Below are 20,275 nucleotides of genomic sequence, written 5' to 3' on the forward strand. Positions count from 1 at the left end.
TAACACCGGGGGACGTGTCTGGGTGATGATTGGAGAGGTAACTGCTGGGAATGGGACATTATACAGTAACACCGGGGGACGTGTCTGGGTGATGATTGGAGAGGTAACTGCTGGGAATGGGACATTATACAGTAACATAAGGGGATGTGTCTGGGTGGTGACTGCTGGAAATAGGACATTATACAGTAAAGCCAGGTGACGTGTCTGGGTGACGAGCGGAGAGGTGACTGCTGGGAATGGGACATTATACAGTAACACAGGGGGACGTGTAAGGGTGATGACCGGAGAGGTGATTGCTGGGAATGGGGCATTATACAGTAACAGCAGGGGACGTGTCTGGGTGATGACTGGAGAGGTGACTGCTGGGAATGGGTCACTATACAGTAACACCGGGGGACGTGTCTGGGTGGTGACTGGAGAGGTGACTGCTGGGAATGGGGCATTATACAGTAACACCAGGGGATGTGTCTGGGTGGTGACTGCTGGAAATGGGTAATTATACAGTAACGCCAGGGGATGTGTACGGGTGATGACCGGAGAGGGGACTGCTGGGAATGGGACATTATACAGTAACGCAAGGGAATGTGTACGGGTGATGACCGGAGAGGGGACTGCTGGGAATGGGACATTATACAGTAACACCGGGGGACGTGTCTGGGTGATGACCGGAGAGGTGACTGCTGGGAATGGATCATTATACAGGAACATCTGGGATGTATCTGGGTGATGACTGTAGAGGTGACTGCTGGGAATGGGACATTATACAGTAACACCAGGGGACGTGTCTGGGTGATGACTGGAGAGGTGACTGCTGGGAATGGGACATTATACAGTAACACCAGGGGATGTGTCTAGGTGGTGACTGCTGGGAATGGGACATTATACAGTAACGCCAGGGGATGTGTCTGGATGATGACTGGAGAGGTGACTGCTGGGAATGGAACATTATACAGTAACACAGGGGGACGTGTCTGGGTGATGACTGCTGGGAATGGGGCATTATACAGTAACACCGGGGGATGTGTCTGGGTGATGACCGGAGAGGTGATTGCTGGGAATGGGGCATTATACAGTAACACCAGGGGACGTGTCTGGGTGATGACCGGAGAGGTGATTGCTGGGAATGGGACATTATACAGTAACACCGGGGGACGTGTCTGGGTGGTGACTGGAGAGGTGACTGCTGCGAATGGGGCATTATACAGTAACACCAGGGGATGTGTCTGGATGGTGACTGCTGGAAATGGGGCATTATATAGTAACGCCAGGGATGTGTCTGGGTGGTGACTGCTGGAAATGGGTAATTATACAGTAACGCCAGGGGATGTGTCTGGGTGATGACTGGAGAGGTGACTGCTGGGAATGGGGCATTATACAGTAACACCAGGGGATGTGTCTGGGTGATGTCTGGAGAGGTGACTGCTGGGAATGGGGCATTATACAGTAACACCAGGGGATGTGTCTGGGTGATGATTGGAGATGTGACTGCTGGGAATGGGACATTATACAGTAACACCAGGGGATGTGTCTGGGTGATGACTGGAGAGGTGACTGCTGGGAATGGGACATTATACAGTAACACCAGGGGATGTGTCTGGGTGATGACTGGAGAGGTGACTGCTGGGAATGGGACATTATACAGTAACACCGGGGGATGTGTCTGGGTGATGACTGGAGAGGTGACTGCTGGGAATGCGACATTATACAGTAACACCAGGGGATGTGTACGGGTGATGACTGGAGAGGTAACTGCTGGGAATGGGACATTATACAGTAATACCAGGAGATGTGTCTGGGTGATGACTGGAGAGGTGACTGCTGGGAATGCGACATTATACAGTAACACCAGGGAATGTGTCTGGGTAATGACTGGAGAGGTGACTGCTAGGAATGGGGCATTATACAGTAACACCAGGGGACGTGTCTGGGTGATGACTGGAGAGGTGACTGCTGGGAATGGGACATTATACAGTAACACCGGGGGATGTGTCTGGGTGATGACTGTATCACTGTGTGTGTCAGGTTCCTATAAGGTGTCAGGATGTCACTGTCTATGTCTCCATGCAGGAGGGGGAGTATATAGAGGAACACAGGGGTCTGTACAAGGACGTGATGATGGAGAATCACCGGCCCCTCACATCACTGGGTAAGAGGAGACTGTCATGTATTGTACAGGGGAGAGCAGGTATGGGGGCCCCTATATACACACGTCATCTGATAATCACATATATACACTGTACTCAGTCACTGTGTGTCTCCTACAGATGGGCCCAGTAACAGAGATACCCCAGAGAGATGTCCCCGTCCTCTGTATTCCCAGGATTGTACAGAGGAGAACCACAGGACCCCACAGGAGGATCAGGTAGGTGGGATTTAGGGTCTCCCCAATATACCAAAGTGACTGTCACTATATGATCTGTAGAGGAGCTGTGTGTTTTATACACTGATATTATACTGTTTCACCTCAGTCTAATCTGAATGTATGCAAATGTCATTATAGTGTTGTGGTTTTTTTTTCTGCTGCAGGGTACACTGGGTTCCACAGGGAGTAACGTTGGGGTGTAGAGTAGGATCTTGATCCGAGGCACCAACAGGCTAAAAGTTGTGACTGTTCCCAGAGTGCATAGCTCCGCCTGCTCTATAACCCCGCCTCCGTGCACAGGAGCTCAGTTTTGTAGTTGGTGCCATGCAGTGCAGGCATACAACAGACGGGCTGCTCCAGCAGTCCTCAGATGAGCTTTTTTAAGTGAAAAATGAAGACTTCAACGGCTGCACGCCGGAGAGTGGAGCCTCCATCCAGAAGTATTTCAACTCCTCGTGGACAAATGGGGCCTTCCAGATGTGGACCTGATGGCATCTCGACACAATCACAATTTTCCGGTCTTCGGAACAAGGACAAGGGATCCTCATGCAGCGTTCGTGGATGCACTGGCAATTCCATGGAACTTTCGGCTGCAATACGTGTTCCCTCCGTTGTCACTCCTGCCCAGAGTAATAAGGAAGTTCAAGCAAGAAGGAGGAATCCTACTTCTGATCGCTCCAGCGTGGCCCAGACGGCATTGCTTCTCAGACCTTCAGGGTCTATTGATAGAGCGTCCCCTTCTTCTTCCACAGTGCCCAGATCTCCTCGTTCAGGGCCCCTGTGTATAACAGGATTTGGCCTGGTTAGCTTTGACGGCGTGGCTCTTGGAGCTTCCATTCTGAGGGCCAAAGGATTTTCTGAGGCGGTCATTCAAACTATGTTGAAGGCCTGGAAACTGGCTTCTGCTCTGGTTTATCATAGGGTCTGGAATTCTTACTTTGCTTGGTGCACCACTAACAATCATGATGCTTACAAATGAAGTACCGCCAAACTTTTGGCCTTTCTACAACAGGGCCTGGACTTGGGGCTTCGTCTAGCCGTCTCCAAGGTTTATATTTCTGCCTTGTCGGTTTGGTTGCAGAGGAAAATTGCGACTCTACCTGATGTTCATACATTCACTCAGGGTGTGTTGCAGATTCAACCTCCTTACGTCCCGCATGTGGCTCCTTGGGACTTGTCGGTTGTTCTGGAGGCGTTACAAGGGTCTCCCTTTGAGCCTCTTGAATCTGCAGACCTTAAGTGGCTTTCTCTTAAGGTATAGTTTTTGCTGGCTATTGCCTCTGCTAGACGGGTGTCGGATTTGGGTGCCTTGTCTTGTAGGTCCCCCATATCTGATTTTTCACCGTGAACGGGCGGTTCTTAGAACACGTCCCGGGTACCTACCTAAGGTGGTTTCTTCTTTCCACCTTAATCAGGAGATTGTGGTTCCTGCCTTTGCCTCTCCTGAATTGTCTTCCAAAGAGTGGTCTTTGGATGTGGTACGTATCCATGTGAAGAGAACTGCCTCCATTCGGAAGTCTGATTCTCTCTTTGTACTGTTTGGTTTTCACAAATGTGGCTGTCCTGCTCACAAGCAAACCTTGGCCAGATGGATTAGAATGGTGATTGCACATGCTTATGTACAGGCTGGTCGTCCAGCTCCTGCAACTATCAATGCCCATTCTACTCTGTCTGTTGGACCTTCTTGGGCGGCCCGCCGTGGTGCGACCCTTGAACAATTGTGCAAGGTGGCTACTTGGTCCTCAGTGAACACGTTCATAAGGTTCTATGCCTTCGATACTTCCGCCTCCCAGGATGCTTCCTTTGGACGTCGGGTTCTTGTGCCCGCTACAGTGCATCCCCTCCCATGAGGAACTGCTTTAGGACATCCCCGATGTTGTTCCCTGTGGAACCCAGTGTACCCCGCAGCAGAAAACAAGATTTATGGTAAGAACTTACAGTTGTTAAATCTTTCTGCGAGGTACACTGGGTTCCACAGGGCGCCCACCCTGACGCACTTGGCTTCTTTTGGTTGGTATGGCATTAGCTGCTGACACCTTCTCCTGTCGTGAGAGTGTGGTGTATGTGGTTACTAATGATTGTTGTCTCTTTTACCTGCTACTGCATTGGACTGGTTAACAAAAACGGAACTCCTGTGCACGGAGGCGGGGTTATAGAGGAGGCGGCACTATGCATTCTGGGAACGGTCAAAGCTTTTATCCTGTTGGTGGCTCGGATCAAGATCATACTCTACACCCCAATGTTATTCCCTGTGGAACACAGTGTACCTCGCAGATAGATTTAACAACGGTAAAATCTAATTTTTTTGCTTTTTGTAGGTACAACGTCTGTCTGATATTAAAACAGAAGATATAGAGGGAGAAGAGACGTATCTAACTGTTATAAAGGCAGAAGATACAGAGGAAGAAGAAGAGACGTATGTGAGGGGTGATCAGCAGTGTAAGGAGGAAGAAATTCCTACAGTTATCAGCACAGGTGAGTAATAAACACTTATTACAGAAGAGTCACATTCTCCTTGCTCAGTCAGTACAAACTAATGAGGAATATGTATGTTCTCAGGGAGAGTCGGGAGCCATCAGCCCCTATTATACTCCTGCTCTCCCCCTCACATCATGTCACTGTGTGTTACCAGCCCAGAGATCTGACCAGTCTCCTCCCCACACTCTCTGGTGTATCTCATACATCAGGAGACATCAGCCCCTATTATTCTCCTGCACCCCCCTCACATCATGTCACTGTGTGTTACCAGCCCAGAGATATGACCAGTCTCCTCCCCACACTCTCTGGTGTATCTCGTAGATCAGGAGCCATCAGCCCCTATTATACTCCTGCTCTTTCCTTCACATCATGCCACTGTGTGTTACCAGCCCAGATATCTGACCAGTCTCCTCCCCACACTCTCTGGTGTATCTCAAACATCAGGAGCCATCAGCACCTATTATACTCCTGCTCCCCCCTCACATCATGTCACTGTGTGTCACCAGCCCAGAGATCTGACCAGTCTCCTCCCCACACTCTCTGGTGTATCTCATACATCAGGAGCCATCAGCCCCTATTATACTCCTGCTCTTTCATACACATCATGCCACTCTGTGTTACCAGCCCAGATATCTGACCAGTCTCCTCCCCACACTCTCTGAAGTATCTCAAACATCAATAGCCATCAGCCCCTATTATTCTCCTGCTCCCCCCTCACATCATGTCACTGTGTGTTACCAGCCCAGAGATCTGACCAGTCTCCTCCCAACACTCTCTGGTGTATCTCATACATCAGGAGCCATCAGCCCCTATTATACTCCTGCTCTCCCCCTCACATCATGTCACTGTGTGTTACCAGCCCAGAGATCTGACCAGTCTCCTCCCCACACTCTCTGGTGTATCTCATACATCAGGAGCCATCAGCCTCTATTATACTCCTGCTCTCCTCTCACATCATGTAACTGTGTGTTACCAGCCCAGAGATCTGACCAGTCTCCTCCCCTCACTCTCTGGTGTATCTCATACATCAGGAGCCATCAGCCTCTATTATACTCCTGCTCTCCCCCTCACATCATGTCACTGTGTGTTACCAGCCCAGAGATCTGACCAGTCTCCTCCCCACACTCTCTGGTGTATCTCATACATCAGGAGCCATCAGCCTCTATTATACTCCTGCTGTCCTCTCACATCATGTCACTGTGTGTTACCAGCCCAGAGATCTGACCAGTCTCCTCCCCTCACTCTCTGGTGTATCTCATACATCAGGAGCCATCAGCCCCTATTATACTCCTGCTCTTTCCCCTCACATCATGTCACTGTGTGTTACCAGCCCAGAGATCTGACCAGTCTCCTCCCCACACTCTCTGGTGTATCTCATACATCAGGAGACATCACCCCCTATTATACTCCTGCTCTCCCCCTCACATCATGTCACTGTGTGTTACCAGCCCAGAGATCTGACCAGTCTCCTCCCCACACTCTCTGGTGTATCTCATACATCAGGAGCCATCAGCCCCTATTATACTCCTGCTCTTTCCCCTCACATCATGTCACTGTGTGTTACCAGCCCAGAGATCTGACCAGTCTCCTCCCCACACTCTCTGGTGTATCTCATACATCAGGAGCCATCAGCCCCTATTATACTCCTGCTCTCCCCCTCACATCATGTCACTGTGTGTTACCAGCCCAGAGATCTGACCAGTCTCCTCCCCTCACTCTCTGGTGTATCTCATACATCAGGAGCCATCAGCCCCTATTATACTCCTGCTCTTTCCCCTCACATCATGTCACTGTGTGTTACCAGCCCAGAGATCTGACCAGTCTCCTCCCCACACTCTCTGGTGTATCTCATACATCAGGAGCCATCAGCCTCTATTATACTCCTGCTGTCCTCTCACATCATGTCACTGTGTGTTACCAGCCCAGAGATCTGACCAGTCTCCTCCCCTCACTCTCTGGTGTATCTCATACATCAGGAGCCATCAGCCCCTATTATACTCCTGCTCTTTCCCCTCACATCATGTCACTGTGTGTTACCAGCCCAGAGATCTGACCAGTCTCCTCCCCACACTCTCTGGTGTATCTCATACATCAGGAGCCATCAGCCCCTATTATACTCCTGCTCTCCCCCTCACATCATGTCACTGTGTGTTACCAGCCCAGAGATCTGACCAGTCTCCTCCCCACACTCTCTGGTGTATCTCATACATCAGGAGCCATCAGCCTCTATTATACTCCTGCTCTCCTCTCACATCATGTCACTGTGTGTTACCAGCCCAGAGATCTGACCAGTCTCCTCCCCTCACTCTCTGGTGTATCTCATACATCAGGAGCCATCAGCCTCTATTATACTCCTGCTCTCCCCCTCACATCATGTCACTGTGTGTTACCAGCCCAGAGATCTGACCAGTCTCCTCCCCACACTCTCTGGTGTATCTCATACATCAGGAGCCATCAGCCTCTATTATACTCCTGCTGTCCTCTCACATCATGTCACTGTGTGTTACCAGCCCAGAGATCTGACCAGTCTCCTCCCCTCACTCTCTGGTGTATCTCATACATCAGGAGCCATCAGCCCCTATTATACTCCTGCTCTTTCCCCTCACATCATGTCACTGTGTGTTACCAGCCCAGAGATCTGACCAGTCTCCTCCCCACACTCTCTGGTGTATCTCATACATCAGGAGCCATCAGCCCCTATTATACTCCTGCTCTCCCCCTCACATCATGTCACTGTGTGTTACCAGCCCAGAGATCTGACCAGTCTCCTCCCCACACTCTCTGGTGTATCTCATACATCAGGAGCCATCAGCCTCTATTATACTCCTGCTCTCCTCTCACATCATGTCACTGTGTGTTACCAGCCCAGAGATCTGACCAGTCTCCTCCCCTCACTCTCTGGTGTATCTCATACATCAGGAGCCATCAGCCTCTATTATACTCCTGCTCTCCCCCTCACATCATGTCACTGTGTGTTACCAGCCCAGAGATCTGACCAGTCTCCTCCCCACACTCTCTGGTGTATCTCATACATCAGGAGCCATCAGCCTCTATTATACTCCTGCTGTCCTCTCACATCATGTCACTGTGTGTTACCAGCCCAGAGATCTGACCAGTCTCCTCCCCTCACTCTCTGGTGTATCTCATACATCAGGAGCCATCAGCCCCTATTATACTCCTGCTCTTTCCCCTCACATCATGTCACTGTGTGTTACCAGCCCAGAGATCTGACCAGTCTCCTCCCCACACTCTCTGGTGTATCTCATACATCAGGAGCCATCAGCCCCTATTATTCTCCTGCTCTCCCCCTTCACATCATGTCACTGTGTGTTACCAGCCCAGAGATCTGACCAGTCTCCTCCCCACACTCTCTGGTGTATCTCATACATCAGGAGCCATCAGCCTCTATTATACTCCTGCTGTCCTCTCACATCATGTCACTGTGTGTTACCAGCCCAGAGATCTGACCAGTCTCCTCCCCTCACTCTCTGGTGTATCTCATACATCAGGAGCCATCAGCCCCTATTATTCTCCTGCTCTCCCCCTTCACATCATGTCACTGTGTGTTACCAGCCCAGAGATCTGACCAGTCTCCTCCCCACACTCTCTGGTGTATCTCATACATCAGGAGCCATAAGCCCCTATTATACTCCTGCTCTCCCCCTCACATCATGTCACTGTGTGTTACCAGCCCAGATATCTGACCAGTCTCCTCCCCACACTCTCTGGTGTATCTTATACATCAGGAGCCATCAGCCCCTATTATACTCCTGCTCTCTCCCTCACATCATGTCACTGTGTGTTACCAGCCCAGATATCTGACCAGTCTCCTCCCCACACACTCTGGTGTATCTCATACATCAGCAGCCATCAGCCCCTATTATACTCCTGCTCTCCCCCTCACATCATGTCACTGTGTGTTACCAGCCCAGATATCTGACCAGTCTCCTTCCCACACTCTCTGGTGTATCTCATACATCAGGAGCCATCAGCCCCTGTTATACTCCTGCTCTCCCCCTCACATCATGTCACTGTGTTACCAGCCCAGAGATCTGACCAGTCTCCTCCCCACACTCTCTGGTGTATCTCATACATCAGGAGACATCAGCCCCCTATTATACTCCTGCTCTCCCCCTCACATCATGTCACTGTGTGTTACCAGCCCAGAGATCTGACCAGTCTCCTCCCCACACTCTCTGGTGTATCTCATACATCAGGAGACATCAGCCCCTATTATACTCCTGCTCTCCCCCTCACATCATGTCACTGTGTGTTACCAGCCCAGAGATCTGACCAGTCTCCTCCCACACTCTCTGGTGTATCTCATACATCAGGAGGCATCAGCCCCTATTATACTCCTGCTCTCCCCCTCACATCATGTCACTGTGTGTCACCAGCAGCCATACTGTGTGCTAGCAGTACCTCTGCCTATAGTATTACATGCCAGGTATTCAATGAGAGTGTCTGTATTAGCACATGCCGGTCTATATATAAACCACTCCTTTTTCTCTAACATCCATAAGGGATACTGGGGAGCACTTAGTACGATGGGGTACTGATGGAGTCCAAAGGAGCCTGTGCACTTTAAATATTTTCCACTGGGTGTGCTGGCTCCTCCCCCTATGCCCCCTCCTACATCCAGTTTAGTAAAATGTGCCCTCAGGAGAGGATGCCACTCTGGAGCTCCAGAGGATTTTCTTCAGTTTATTTTAAACGTTGTTGTTGTCGGTATGCTGTTTGGGCAATAGTATAACAGTATACCTGCACTGAGGGAGTTGGGGGGGGGGGGGGGGGTTACCGGTCTCTTCAGGCATCAGAGCCGCTTCCCCGCTGCAGAACCACCGTACTGAGAGGTTGTTGGTACCGCAGGGCATTGCGCCTTACCAAACGCAATCGCAGCACGCCGCACACCCCTAACAATGCCGGGAGGTGAGAAGAGTGGTGAGTACAAACCGGGGGACCCACAAGGGTGCGATCGCAGGGGCGGCATACGGACGCTCTACGGAGGGATCCGCTATAACCCCCTGTGTACACTGGCCAGCGGTGGTGGAAACAGGCATTCATGTTACATTTTACACCTGTTAGGAGACATTGCCAGTATAAATATATGCGTATCTCCGGCGCCATTACAGGGGGCGGAGCTTCCTTAGAGCGAGACCAGTGGCGTTTTGGTGCTTTCCTCTAATTACAGCTGCAGCAGCAAGGACACACAGCTCCTGCAGACACTCAGGATACACAGGAAACTGGGACAGGGGTGTAAATAAGGGGGAGAGCCGCTATTATACACACTATAGTGTCCTAAAAATAAAGATAATAAACAACCCCCCCCTCCCTAGTTCAGGGCCACATAAGCGTGGGCTGCCTGATCTACTCTCAGAAACTGAGGATGAGGTACAGGAGGAGGGGGAGGAATGGTATCCTATTACAGAGGACTCACCTTCTGAACAGGGTATTGAGCGCCTTATACTTGCTATCAGGGATGTGATAAAAGTCCTATTGGAAGACGCTGCCGTACAGCAGTCGTTTTTCTAATCACAGAAAAATAAGATTTTAAACATACCGGTAAATCTTTTTTATGAGCAATAGACGGGCTTCGCAGGAGACATGGGCACTTTAAGAAAGAATTTAGTTCTGGGTGTGCACTGGCTCCTCCCTCTATGCCCCTCTTCCAGACCTCAGTTAGAGAAACTGTGCCCAGAGGAGACGGACAGTACGAGGAAAGGATTTTGTTAATCCAGGGCAAGACTCATACCAGCCACACCAATCACACCGTATAACTTGTGACAACAACCCAGTTAACAGTATGAAAAACAACGTAGCATCAGTTCAGCACCGATGCAACTATAACATAACCCTTATTGAAGCAATAACTATATACAAGTCTCGCAGAAGTAGTCCGCACTTGGGACGGGCGCCTAGCATCCTCTACGGACTACAAGAAAAAGATTTACTGGTAGGTTTAAAATCTTATTTCTCTAACATCCTAGAGGATGCTGGGGACTCCGTAAGGACCATGGGGATTATACCAAAGCTCCCAAACGGGCGGGAGAGTGCGGATGACTCTGCAGCACCGATTGAGCAAACATGAGGTCCTCCTCAGCCAGGGTATCAAACTTATAGAATTTTGCAAAAGTGTTTGAACCCGACCAAGTAGCAGCTCGACACAGCTGTAGTGCCGAGACCCCTTGGACAGCCGCCCAAGAAGAGCCCACTTTCCTAGTGGAATGGGCCCTGACCGATTTAGGTAATGGCAATCCTGCCCTAGAATGCGCCTGCTGAATCGTGTTACAGATCCAGCAGGCGCTTGGAGATGCTTTGAAGCAGGGTCACCAAGCTTGTTGGCTGCATACAGGATAAATAGTGCCTCTGTTTTCTGGACTCTAGCCGTTCTGGCTACATACATTTTCAAAGCCCTGACCACATCAAGGGACTCGGAATCCTCCAAGTCACGTGTAGCTACAGGCACCACAATAGGTTGGTTCATATGAAAAGATGATACCACCCTTGGCAGAAATTGTGGACGGGTCCGCAATTCTCCTCTATCCACATGGAAAACCAGATAGGGGCTTTTATGTGACAAAGCTGCTAATTCTGACACTCGCCTAGCCGAAGCTAGGGCTAATAACATGACCACCTTCCACGTGAGATATTTCCGCTCTACCGTTTTAAGTGGTTCAAACCAGTGTGACTTTAGGAAACTTAACACCATGTTCACTCCCTTTACAAAAGTCTGAACTTCTGGGAGAGAAGCCAATTCTTTTTGAAAGAAAATGGATAGGGCCGAAATCTGGACCTTAATGGAGCCTAATTTAAGGCCCAAATTCACTCCAGTTTGTAGGAAGTGAAGGAAACGGCCCAGATGGAATTCTTCCGTAGGAGCATTCTTGGTCTCACACCAAGAAACATATTTTCGCCATATACGGTGATAATGTTTTGCTGTTACTTCCTTCCTAGCCTTTATCAGCGTAGGAATAACCTCAACCGGAATGCCTTTTTCTGCTAGAATCTTGGAACAGACAGGGCCCCTGTTGCAACAGGTCCTGTCTTAGAGGAAGAGGCCACGGATCCTCTGTGAGCATTTCCTGCAGATCTGGATACCAGGTCCGTCGTGGCCAATCTGGAACAATGAGGATTGTTCTCACTCCTTTTCTTCTTATTATCCCCGACACCTTGGGTATGAGAGGAAGAGGAGGAAATACATAGACTGACCGGAACACCCACGGTGTCACTAGGGCGTCTACCGCTACTGCCTGAGGGTCTCTTGACCCGGTGCAATACCTCTGTAGCTTTTTGTTGAGGCGGGACGCCATCATGTCTACCTGTGGCAGTCCCCACCGACTTGCAATCTGTGCGAAGACTTCCTGATGAAGTCCCCACTCTCCCGGGTGTAGGTCATGTCTGCTTACGAAGTCTGCTTCCCAGTTGTCCACTCCCGGAATGAACACTGCTGACAGTGCGCTTACATGATTCTCCACCCAGCGAAGAATTCTGGTGGCTTCTACCATCGCCACCCTGCTCCTTGTGCCGCCATGGCGGTTTACATGAGCCACTGCGGTGATGTTGTCTGACTGAATCAGAACCGGTTGGTCGCGAAGCAGGGACTCCGCTTGACGTAGGGCGTTGTATATGGCCCTTAGTTCCAGGATGTTGATGTGAAGGCAAGTCTCCTGACTTGACCACAGCCCTTGGAAATTTCTTCCCTGTGTGACTGCCCCCCACCCTCGGAGGCTTGCATCCGTGGTCACCAGGACCCAGTCCTGAATGCCGAATCTGCGACCTTCGAGAAGGTGAGCACTCTGCAGCCACCACAGCAGAGACACCCTGGCCCTGGGGGATAGGGTGATTAACCAATGCATCTAAAGAAGTGATCCGGACCACTTGTCCAGTAAGTCCCATTGGAAGGTCCTCGCATGGAACCTGCCGAAGGGAATGGCCTCGTATGATGCCACCATTCTTCCCAGGAGTCGAGTGCAGTGATGCACTGACACCTGTTTTGGTTTTAATAGATTCCTGACCAGTGTCATGAGCTCCTGAGCTCTCTCAATCGGGAGATAAACCCTTTTCTGGTCTGTGTCTAGGATCATGCCTAGGAGAGGCAGATGAGCTGTAGGAACCAACTACGACTTTGGAATATAGAGAATCCAGCCGTGTTGCCTTTACACTTCCAGAGAAAGTGATACGCTGTTCAGCAACTGCTCTCTTGATCTCGCTTTTATGAGGAGATCGTCCAAGTACGTGATAATAGTGACACCTTCCTTCCGCAGGAGCACCATCCTTTTCGCCATTACCTTGGTGAATATTCTCGGGGCCGTGAAGAGACCAAACGGCAACGTCTGAAATTGGTAATGACAATCCTGTACCGCATTTCTGAGGTACGCCTGATGAGGTGGATAAATGGGGACATGAAGGTATGCATCCTTTATGTCCAGAGTCACCATAAAATCTCCCCCTTTTAGGCTTACAATGACCGCTCTTAGCGATTCCAACTTGAACCTTTTCAGGTATGTGTTCAGGGATTTTAAATTCAATATGAGTGACCGAACCGTCTGGTTTCTGGACTACAACATGGTCGAATAATAACCCCCTCCTTGTTGAATGAGGGGAACCTTGACCTCCACCTGTTGAAGATACAATTTGTAAATTGCAGTTAACACTGTTTCCCTCTCGTGGGGGGAAGGCGGCACGGCCGTCGGTGAGGGGGCATCTCCTCAAAGTCCAGCTTGTATCCCTGAGACACAATATCTATTGCCCAGGGATCTAACAGGGAGTGAACCCACTTGTGGCGTGCCCCCACCGGGCCTAGCTCTGCCTGTGGAGCCCCAGCGACATGCGGTGGATTTTGTAGAGGCCGGGGAGGACTTCTGTTCCTGTGAACTAGCTGTGTTGTGCAGCTTCTTTCCTCTGCATCCGCCTCTGGCAAGAAAGGACACACCTTGGACTTTCTTGTTTCTTTGTTCGAAAGGCTGCATTTGATAATGTCGTGCTTTCCTAGGCTGTGCAGGATATAAGGCAAAAAAATCAGAATTACCAGCTATAGCTGTGGAGACCAGGTCCGAGAACCCTTCTCCACACAATCCTCAGCCTTCCATATGCCTCTTAAGTCGGCATCATCTGTCCATTGCATATTCTACAGGACACGTCAAGCAGAAATCGACATAGCTTTGACCCTAGGACCCAGTAGACTCATGTCTCTTTGGGCATGTTTTATATATATATATATATATATATATATATATATATATATATATATATAGGAATCAAGAATAAAGCGGCACTCAGGAGACTTCAATAAGGTGGAACAAGCGGGTGCTTTATCAACGTTTCGGGGCACGGGACCCCGTCTTCAGGACACACATCGTGAATAAAGTGCAAAAGTGACAAATAAATACCTTACCTGGACGAGTCACCGGCCGTCCTCATCACGCCTCCTTTCGGTTTCCGGGATCCAAGCTTCCGGTCTCCTCACCTCACAGCTGACCGGATGCCAGCTCACCAGGCCGTCCCAAGGGGGCGTGGGGGAGTGTTGCCATGATACGCCTGACAACAAACGACACATCACATTGTAATCAAAGCAAAACAAAAGCGTGAACAATACTCATTGTGTATGACAGGCATCTGCTTGCACAGGCCTGAATGCATGAACACCTATAACTAAAACACTGTTTGCAATCATCTGAGTAAAGTGTCAGTGCTAAAGTGCAAATAGAATTAAAAAACATTAAAAACAGCAGTCTGAGCACTGTGTAACTACTAAAGAAACTATCACTTTCAGTTAATTAAAATTGTGGTTGCCAGGTCACCACCAATGTGCCACTGTTGCATATACAATTAATGCCCAGTGTGTTGGCACTTAGTGTAAACATGGCGACCGTGGGGAGTTCTGCTGCATAAAAGAGACTGGTTCTCTGGTGTACATATTAAATGCCCTGTCCGGGCCCCTGAGATCTGCGGGGATGCTGTTAAATCTTGCCAAGGGCTTATATAAAATTGCTCATGCCTAATGACTCATTCAGCCCTTTTGGACTGAGTGTGTTAAGGGTTATAATCCACCTGGTCTCAAGTTGTAACAACCGCTTGGCTCTATCACCGCCCCTTGCTGAAAATGGGGCCTGATCTATAATGCGATATCTCAGTGTGGCAAGACTATGTTTGGCTAGAGCAAAATGCCTGGCTACAGGCTGCTCACTGGAACCTGTATTTAATGCTGCCCGTATTGCTGATCTGTGCTGAGTCATACGAACTTTGAAGCTACACTCCGTCTTCCCTACGTAACATAAACCGCAAGGGCACTTTAAGAGGTAGACCACGTATTTTGAGTTGCAGTCCACTGACACTCGGATCTCAATCTTTCTACCCGTGTACGGGTGCTGGAATGAATCTCCAGGTGTCAGAAAATTGCATGTGGTGCATCCACATTTGTAGCAGCCATTCTTTCTTTTCAGAAAGTGTGGAGTGGTAGTAGTTTTACGTGATACATCTGTCTTCACTAGCAAACTCCTCAGATTTTTACTCCTGGTGTAACTGGGCATGAGTCTCCTATCCTTTAACATCCACAATTCTGGATCAGATTGGATGATTGGCCATAGTTCTTTGGCTTTTCTAGCTGTGTAGCTGCTGGCTGTATTAAATTGGTTGACCCAAGGAAATATCTCTTTCTTGGGTACATCCTCTTTGCTTGCAAGGAGAGCCTGCCGGGGTTTCTCCAGTGCTTTGGCCCTCGCTTGTTCCAGCAGGTCCCTGGGGTATCCCCTCTCTAAGAATTTAGCCACCATTGAATTTAGTTGTTCATCCCGACTGCTTGGATCGTTATTGATCCTACATACTCTCAGCATCTGTGAGTACGGCAGTCCATATACTGTGGCTTTGGGATGGAAGCTATCGAACCTGAGTATTGTGTTACGGTCTGTCTCCTTGGTGTATAATGAGGTACAGATCTTTCCATTTTCATTAGAAATCCGTACGTCTAAAAAATGTATCTGATGTGCATCCACCACCATCGTGAATTTTACTGGACTGGCTGAGGCATTATGTGTACTGATCAGATCATCAAGTATTTCCCTTGGGCCTGCCCAGATGACCAGCAGGTCGTCTATATACCTTGTATACAGAATGAGATGCTTAGAAATACTTGGTTGTGACAAAAATAACTCTTGATCTATTTCCCACATGAATGTGTTCGCGAACGACGGGGCCACACAGGACCCCATCGCACACCCGGTGAGCTGTAAATAAAATTTGTTATCATATAAAAAATAATTGTGCTTGAGAGTAAACTCGAGAAGTGCCAAAAAGAAATCCAGATCCGGTCCAGTGTACAATGGGTTATTGGTGATCAGAGCCCTCACTGCTCGCAATCCCAGGTGGTGGGGGATGCACGTATATAAACTAGACACATCAACAGTTGCCAAGGAAGCAGTGACCGGAATGGTTTTCAACAACTCCAGTCTCCTTATCAATGTTGACGTGTCTTTAAGGTGCGTGTGAGTGGCTTGTATGCAAGGTTGCAGAAAAGCGTCTAAATAGACCGATAGTGATTCACACAGTGAGCCCCTGGCAGAAATGATGGGCCTGCCCGGGGGATTGGTGGCATCCTTGTGTATCTTTGGAATTACGTAAAATAAGGGTGTAATAGGATGTGGTCTGCTTAATGCCCTATGTACTGCCGGAGAGATAATGCCTTCCGTCACGGCTTCAGTTAGCAGTCCTTCCAGCTCTTTTTGGAACTTTTCGGTCGGGTCGTTGCTGAGACAGACATAAGTGGAGGTGTCGCCAAGGAGTCTGGAGCATTCTACTTTGTATTTGTCCAAGTCCATGATAACTATAGAACCTCCCTTGTCTGCACCCCGAATGACTATGTTGTCATTATTCCTCAACTCCTTGAGTGCTGAATGTTCATCTCTTGTTAGATTAGAGTGTCCATAACTGGTGTGTTGTTCGATAGATGACTCCAGCATACGGTTAAACGTTTTGATTGATGCATTGGTTGATGTTGGTTCAAACTGAGATTTGGGCATAATTTTTCGAAGAGATGCAGGTATACCGGAGTCAGTGGTCTGACTGGTTGCCTGGGGGAGTTTACCGAAATATTCTTTTAATTTGAGGTTTCGTTGTAATCTATAAGAGTCTATCTTCCACTGCACTAAATCAGGTTTATGTGTGGGTACATATGATAGACCTTTGCTTAATACTCCCACCATCTCCGTTGTTAGAGGGAAAGACGAAAGGTTGAAGATCACTTGCGTGTTGCCTTTGGAGGTTTCCTGTCTGATCCGGCTCCTCTCCCTCCGCCTTGTTTGGCCCCCCCTCCTTGTGGGCCTGTTTTTCTGCCTGTTGTGCCAGCCCGTATACGTGCCCCTAAAGGGATGTCCTGTGTTCTATCTCCTCGGGCAGAGGGGCCTTCGTCATTATCACTAGCGGAGGTGCTGGAGAATTGAACCGTCCGTCTCCTCCTTGCTGGAGCTCTACCACCTTGCTGCTGCTGCTGAGTTTTAACCCCCAGCCAGGAATATACAGTATGTTGTGCATAATCCTGCTGCACTCGGGCCAACTTCTGTTTCTTGTATCTTATCAAATCCCGTTGATATTGTTCCACCTGCGTGGTTAGCTTCTCCATCCACTTAATAGAGGTATCAGATGTTAAACTTCCCCCATGTTGCGTTTCAAATGCATTGATCTTTTCTTTGGTGTTACTCAGTTCTTTCTTGGACTCTTCTATCACCAGAAGTATTAGGTCCATAGAACATTTGTTTAATATGGAGACTGCTGTTTTTAATGTTTTTTAATTCTATTTGCACTTTAGCACTGACACTTTACTCAGATGATTGCAAACAGTGTTTTAGTTATAGGTGTTCATGCATTCAGGCCTGTGCAAGCAGATGCCTGTCATACACAATGAGTATTGTTCACGCTTTTGTTTTGCTTTGATTACAATGTGATGTGTCGTTTGTTGTCAGGCGTATCATGGCAACACTCCCCCACGCCCCCTTGGGACGGCCTGGTGAGCTGGCATCCGGTCAGCTGTGAGGTGAGGAGACCGGAAGCTTGGATCCCGGAAACCGAAAGGAGGCGTGATGAGGACGGCCGGTGACTCGTCCAGGTAAGGTATTTATTTGTCACTTTTGCACTTTATTCACGATGTGTGTCCTGAAGACGGGGTCCCGTGCCCCGAAACGTTGATAAAGCACCCGCTTGTTCCACCTTATTGAAGTCTCCTGAGTGCCGCTTTATTCTTGATTCCTCTGTATGTACGGACCGCCTGTCCGGAGTGAGGGCACCGGAGCACATTCAACCTTTGCTGCACACCACTGTGAGTGCCGGACCAGGTCTTTGTGTGTGTGTATGTGTATATATATATATATATATATATATTTCTTTTTCATCCACTAGGGGTCACTGGAGTACTCTTGGGATATGGACGGCTTCCACAGGAAGTAGGCACTGAATAAATTAATTTTGGGACTATACCTCCCCTCCATATCCCTGAGTACCTCAGTGTTTTTTCTGTGCTCGACACAGTCAGTAGGCTTGTGGCTTTGCTGCCACAGAGGTCCACATTTCATTGGATTTTTTTTCTAAGTTTTTTCTTTTTTCAACGATTTTCAACATCCCTTCCCCCCCTTCCAATAGGTGGGTCCGGGATAAGTGAAGGCTGCTTTAGCAGCTGTGGGTGTCGGACCTCTCAAAAAAGAGCTCCCTCACTACCACCTGCAGGACTAAAACCTGCAGTAAAGGCTGGACGGAACTTACAGAGAAGACCCGTCATAGCCCTCACCACAGGGTCCAGGTATGTTGAACGGGGCGGTCAGCTCACGCTGCCGCCCCACTGTGTGGGACACTGTGTGTGTGTGTGTGTGTGTGGCCCAGGCCCTCGATGCCGCTTCGGGCTCCCTCTCCACCATGGCCCGGCTCCGTGTATAGAGAACGGTATACGGAGCATGGGGGGACACACAAATGAGAGTCAAAAGGCAGGTTTCTTAGCCTAGTGAGTAACTTTGCTGCCACAGTGATGTTCCCTGCACACAGAAATGTCAGGGTCACTGGATAAAATCTCATGATTAAACTCTTATTGATAAGGGAATACAGCAGAGCTGCATATGTTTTACAAAAGGCTATGAAGTCCTGGTTAAAGCAAGATTAACCATGTTTCCTGTTGTATTTCCAGAAATTCCTGTGTTACATCTCTCCTCCATTGAAGGCGCAGGGGTGTTAAGGGGAATTTGGGAGCAGGCATATGGCTGGCGTGCACTGCACTTGGCCAGATATAATAGAGACACCTTAGTGCTATTTACTGAGTCGTGCAAGTTGTCGGTCTTTGTTTTTGTTTTGGTTGTATTGTCTGTCTGCATGAGTAAGACACCAGCAATTACTGATAAGCAGTTTCCCTGCCATGTCTAAAACATGGATATACATAATTATTTATATCATAACTGTTTATAATGATATTATCCTAAACACTGCAAATCTGATTCATGGTTGTGGCAGCCAAATACTGGTTTTGTTCATTTGTTGTAAAGTAAGTATATTATAACAATTGTAAAGCACATGGTGCTTATAAATCAGTATCTGTGGAGCCGTGTGAGTTCACTCACCTGCAGCAGCTTTGGCTTAAATCACTTGGCCACACCACACTGGATACGCCCAATCTCTTCTGATTTTGGAAGCTAAGCAGTGTTGGGCCTGATTAGCCACCTGGGAGTACAAGGTGCTGTAGGTATTTTTAATCTACAGCCACACCACACTGGATACGCCCAAACTCATCTGAGCTTGGAAGCTAAGCAGGGTTGCATACTGTTTTACCATCTGGGAAACTGGTGATCCAACTAGATTGCATACTAATACATGCTAGTTTAAACTGTTAAAAATAGCTCAGTTTGGGCTTACACTATCAATATAAACCTACTATAGGTTTTACAGTCAGGATAGCTCTCCAGAGCGCGCTCCCGGCGCCGGCCACTAGAAGGGCCCATTAACTAAGCTGTGGTCAAGCAGCAGTCATCTCAGGTTTTAAGCCTGTGAGAGGTCACATTTAGTTCAGACTTGTAAAAATGTGTTATACCTGTGTACAGAATATGTGTATAGGGGATCTACAGCCACACCACACTGGATACGCCCAATCTCAACTGATTTTGGAAGCTAAGCAGTGTTGGGCCTGGTTAGTACCTGGATGGGAGACCACCTGGGAATACAAGGTGCTGTAGATACTATGTGTGTATATATATATATATAGATATATATATATTTATTAAAGTCTGAACATGTGTGAATATACATTGTTGTATATATGTATATATAATATGCTGACATTAAAAGTCTATTTTGCAGTAAGCAAGAATAATTGATCAGCACTCAGTGCTTATTAACACTATCTGTTGAGCACTGCAGACATGGCCACACCACAGCAGTTTTGCTTTTTGTTTTTACAGGTGGCTCGGTAGC

The 20,275-nt window shown here is 48.5% G+C and overlaps 1 non-coding gene across 1 annotated transcript; it reads left to right on the forward strand.

The window, feature by feature from the left end:
- The first annotated feature begins 19,921 nt into the window (after nucleotides 1–19,921).
- On the forward strand, nucleotides 19,922–20,040 carry LOC135014568 (5S ribosomal RNA). The gene has a single exon (XR_010213038.1). It is a non-coding gene; the product is annotated as a 5S ribosomal RNA (ribosomal RNA).
- The last annotated feature ends 235 nt before the right edge of the window (nucleotides 20,041–20,275 follow it).

Source organism: Pseudophryne corroboree, unplaced genomic scaffold (assembly GCF_028390025.1).
Source record: "Pseudophryne corroboree isolate aPseCor3 unplaced genomic scaffold, aPseCor3.hap2 scaffold_2811, whole genome shotgun sequence".
Classification (NCBI taxonomy): domain Eukaryota; kingdom Metazoa; phylum Chordata; class Amphibia; order Anura; family Myobatrachidae; genus Pseudophryne; species Pseudophryne corroboree.